The 4799-nt window shown below is 41.9% G+C and overlaps 1 non-coding gene across 1 annotated transcript; it reads left to right on the forward strand.

The window, feature by feature from the left end:
* The first annotated feature begins 4449 nt into the window (after window positions 1-4449).
* LOC118482988 lies at window positions 4450-4556 on the forward strand. The gene has a single exon (XR_004869425.1). It is a non-coding gene; the product is annotated as a small nucleolar RNA R71 (small nucleolar RNA).
* Window positions 4557-4799: the final 243 nt, after the last annotated feature.

A 4799-nucleotide genomic window follows, 5' to 3' on the forward strand; every position in this document is an offset into this window, starting at 1 on the left:
CCGTCCAATACCTATGGGCATTGAAGGAGATCCTACTAAATTTGACCCAGGTCCCAAGCAGGACCTCTAAACGCTGAACAAGGGCAAGACCCTTACCAAACCGTTCCCTTAACCCCCGACCAGGTAGCCAACATACCTCCATATAGACCGTGGAGATATGAATGGTGAAAATCTTTTATTTTATATAGACAGTAAAATAATGCCAAGACACCACGGACAAACGATAAGGAAAGATCACCTTCAACATAAGTAACTAGTTATTAAAGTCATTAATACAAAACCAAATAAAAAGTGCAAAAGATTAAAAATAAAAAGTATTATACTAAACACTTGTCTTCACCAAGTGATGTAAGAGACTTAGGCAAACATGGCCTTGATTGTCAAGAACTCTTACGATCAATCTTGGATCCCGAGACGACTCACACACTCTACGATGGACAATGGATGATGGTGGTGGATGATGGTGTTATGGTGGTGGTGGGTGGTGGATGAGGTGTGAGAGAGGTGGTGTGCCAAAGGATGAGAGAGAATGAAGCCAAGCTCCTCTATTTATAGGCTGAACAGAAGGCTGGACACGGCCCCGTGTCCGCTGGACACGGCCCCGTGCCCGCCTGACACTCTCTCTCCTCATTAATTGTAATTGCGAATTACAATTAATGCGCCTGCTATACTTTCACCACGCCCCCGTGCTCGCTGGACACGGCCCCGTGGTAGGCAATGGAAGCTTCTACTGGTTTGTCTTTTATGCTGCTTCCTAGGCACGCCCCCGTGTTCGCTGGACACGGGGCGTGTTCAGACTCTGTTTCTTCTCTTTTGCCTTGGGAGATGCCGTTGAGGGTCCGGGCAGTCCACTTTTGTTCCTTTTCTTGTATTTATGGTAGAATTAGTAGTCTTTTTGCTTCTTTTGTGATTTTGAGCTCATTTCATCCTGAAAATACAAAAGGAAGACAAAAACACTATTTTTCCAACATTAGTACTTAAAAGGGTTAGTTTTATGCCTTAATTGATGTGTTTTATATGTTGCATTTTACACACATCAAATACCCCCACACTTGAACTTTTGCTTGTCCTCAAGCAAAACTCTTTAAATGTGGCTTACACTCCCAAATGGAATAGGTAGAAGAGAAGTTTTTTTAGCTTGTCCTAGAGTGTCGGGAATCCAAGGTTTTTATAGGTTTTATTTTTATTCATTTACAATCCTATTCGTTATGATTTATTTTGAACGTTTTATAAGATGAATTATTTATTTGGGCATAGCATGCCTTATTAAAATTCCATTTATATACAAGTTCACATACCTCACGGGAGATCACTCAACACTCGGCCGAAGGTGTATATTTTTAGTGAATCACTCGAGAGTGGCACGGAACTTACGTCTTCCATAGGCTTGCCAAGCAATCAATCCTCCTCCTTTTTAACTTTTTACCTTTGTAAATATCACGAGGACTTTTGGGGTGAAGGCTTGGGTTTAAAGGTGGGTGGTTGGTTAGTGGTTAGTAAAAAGGGCGAAAATCGTAACAAGCGTCGGTTTTCGTGAAGTACCTTGTTTTTAGTGACTTTTTATTTTGAAGTATTTTTCCAAACAAGCTTTTATAGCTTTTGTTTGTTTTTGACTTCATCATTTTTTTTTTTTTCGATCGTCACATAAAAAGGCGATGTTTACGAAAAAGCGAACTTGTTACTAAAAAAAAATAAATAAAAAGGTTTTTGGTGGGTAAAAAGGGTTTTGGGGTAATGAAATGAAAGGTTTAGGCTCAAAGGGGCTATCTAGGGGGATTTTGGGTAGGTAAAAAAAATGAAAAATAATGGTTTTGAAAGAAAAATGGTTAGTCCTAATGCCTCCATCATTTACTTACTTGGGTTTAAGTTGGTAAGGACCGGGAATGTATCGTCGTGGCAAGTTCTAGATTTGTAAGGACCGAATGACTATTCACACAAGAAACGAAAAATGAGCATTTAATCTAAATATGTGTATTTTTGTGCTCAATAAAGGCTCAAAACTCACTTTTGTGGGAATGGGTTTTTAATGTGACCAAGCATATATAATCGAATTTTAAACTAGACTTGTTATGCCGTTTCATAATTTTCTTATGTTGGTTCCTTTTTTATCACGACGCTATCGGTTGTAAACTTGTAAAAATATAACCTTTTTAGAACTTGTTATTCCCAACTTAAACTAAGACAAGTAAATAAAAAAAATGAAAAAGTTTTTGAAAAAATTTGGGGTGTTTAGCGGTTCCAATAGAGTTTTGTGTAAGGCTTGTGTTTAGGATTTTGCAAAATTTCAAAGGTTTTAGCATCCCCCCCACACTTAAATTACACATTGTCCTCAATGTGTCCAAAAATAATGTTTTTGGTTGATTAGAATGTATAAAAGTGGGTTAAAAAGCAAAGATTTATGTTACTGGCATCCTGGACACGGCCCCGTGTTCACCGGGCACGGCCCCGTGGTCAAGTGCCAGTAACAAAAAATTACAGAATTGAAACAGAAGCCTGGACACGGGGGCGTGTCCGCTGAACACGGCCCGTGTCCAGTTACCTGAACTGGGTGATTTTCTGCAGGGGCTCAGCACGGGGCCGTGTTGGTTGAGCACGGCCCGTGTTGAGCCTTCTGTGATGGAGATTTTTGTCGGGTTGCTCTGTTCTTCGTGCATGGTTCCATTTTTCTCGTTCCCTTTTTCATCCATTACCACCGTGAGTGTGTTTTATTCTGCAAAAACTAAAAGATTAAACTAAACTAAACTAAGGATAGATCCGCGGAATGCCTCCGTGGTGCGCCACGTTTATAAGGGTCCTTGGCTAGACCCGATTCCTGGTTATATATCTCCTGAGTGGAGTGCCTTGCTTCCCAAGTTACACCGTCGGAGAGCGGCATCCAAGCTTGAATCAATAACCTTCATGTAATTGACTGGGTCGTCGTCCTCTATTTTCTTCCCAACTCCGAACTTCACCTCATCGTCCCCATACCTCAAAGTCAGTGTCCCTTCATTCATGTCTACCACTGCTTGTGCTGTGGCAAGGAAGGGTCTCCCTAGGATAAGGGGGACCTCGGTGTCTTCCTCCATGTCGAGTATGACAAAGTCAACGGGATAAACGAATTTGCTTACCCTTACCAAGACATTCTCGATGACACCTTGTGGGAACTTGACTGATCGATCAGCGAGTTGTATGCTTATTTTTGTAGGGCTCGTGGTTCCCAAGCCAAGCCTTTTGAACATCGATGAGGGCATGAGGTTAATGCTAGCCCCTAAGTCGGCCAAGGCATTGCGAACGGGTGATTCCCCTATTGAACATGGAATCGTGAAACTTCCGGGATCGATTTTCTTTTGGGGTAGTTTATTGAGTACGAGGGCAGAGCATTCTTCGCCTAAATTAACTAATTGTAAATTTTCAATTTTCTTTTTATGTGTAAGGAAGTCCCTCATAAATTTAGAGTATTTGGGCATTTGGGTTAGGACTTCGATAAAAGGAATATTGACATGCAATTGTTTTAACAGACTTTCGAATTTTGCGAATTGCTCATTGGTCTTTTGACGAATTAACCTACCGGGGTACGGAACTTGAGGAGCCTTGGTAGGCTCTGGTGATGGGGGAGAGTTCTTTTCCTGCAGATGTGTTGGCATTGTTTCTTCCGTTGGTGGAGGTACTTCTGCGGGCCCTACGGTGCGGTTTCGTAGTGTGATGAGGTGAACTTGCGCCTTTGGGTTTGTTTCGGTATTGCTAGGTAATGCGCCTTGCGGTCTCTCGGAAAAATTTTGTGCTAGTTGATTTATTTGTTTTTCTATGTTTTGAATGCTAGCTTGTTGATTCCTAAAATTAGATTCTAATTGTAGAAATCTTTCCGAGTTTTTCTTATCAGTGTCGGAGACGAGGCGAGATATAGTATCTTCGAGCCTTTCTCGTCCACCTTGTTGTTGAGTGAAATTTTGTGACTCATTTCTTGATTGCTGAAAGTTTGTTCGTTGGGTTTGTTGGTTACTACTATTGCCGGTTTCCCTCCAACCAAGATTTGGTTGGTTTCGCCATCCTTGGTTGTAAGTTCCCGTTGGAGGACCCGACGGCCTAGGTCTATTATCAATGTAGTTTACCATTTCTTGTTGATCGTCCATTTCTTTCATGCAACTCCAATTTTCATGTGACCCACCACACCCTTCACAAGCCATAACCGAGACTGTTTTTGTCATTTCTAATTTTTTTATTTTTGAAGAAAGGGCCTCGATTTGGGCTTGTAAAGAGGTGCTTTCGTCGACCTTATGGGCGCCCGGGGCGATAGACTTATTTCCCCGGGGAGTGTGCCATTGAAAATTGGTTTGAGCAATTTCCTCAATCTGATTATATATTTCGTGTGGGCGTCGATTACCTAAAAGTCCCCCGGAGCTAGAATCAAGTGTCTGCCTAGTGTGTGGCAACAATCCATTGTAGAAAGTGGATACTTGTTGCCATATTGCGAGGCCATGATGGGGACACTTGCGTAATAGCTCCTTGAACCTTTCCCATGTTTCATATAAGGATTCCCCGTCCTCTTGCGAGTATGTGTTAATTTCAGCCATTAATTTAGCAGTTTTAGAAGGAGGGAAATACTTGTATAGAAACTTTTGGGCTAGTTCATCCCAGGTGTTTACCGATCCAGCTGGGAGGGTGTTGAGCCAAGCTTTCGCTCGGTCTTTTAGTGAGAACGGCAACATACGGAGGCGTATGGCGTCGTTTGATGCTCCATTGATCCGAAAGGTATCACATATTTCTAAGAAATTAGTTATATGTAGATGAGGATCCTCGTCCGCAAGCCCGTGGAAGGTTGC

The sequence above is a fragment of the Helianthus annuus genome, chromosome 1 (assembly GCF_002127325.2).
Source record: "Helianthus annuus cultivar XRQ/B chromosome 1, HanXRQr2.0-SUNRISE, whole genome shotgun sequence".
Taxonomy (NCBI): Eukaryota; Viridiplantae; Streptophyta; class Magnoliopsida; order Asterales; family Asteraceae; genus Helianthus; species Helianthus annuus.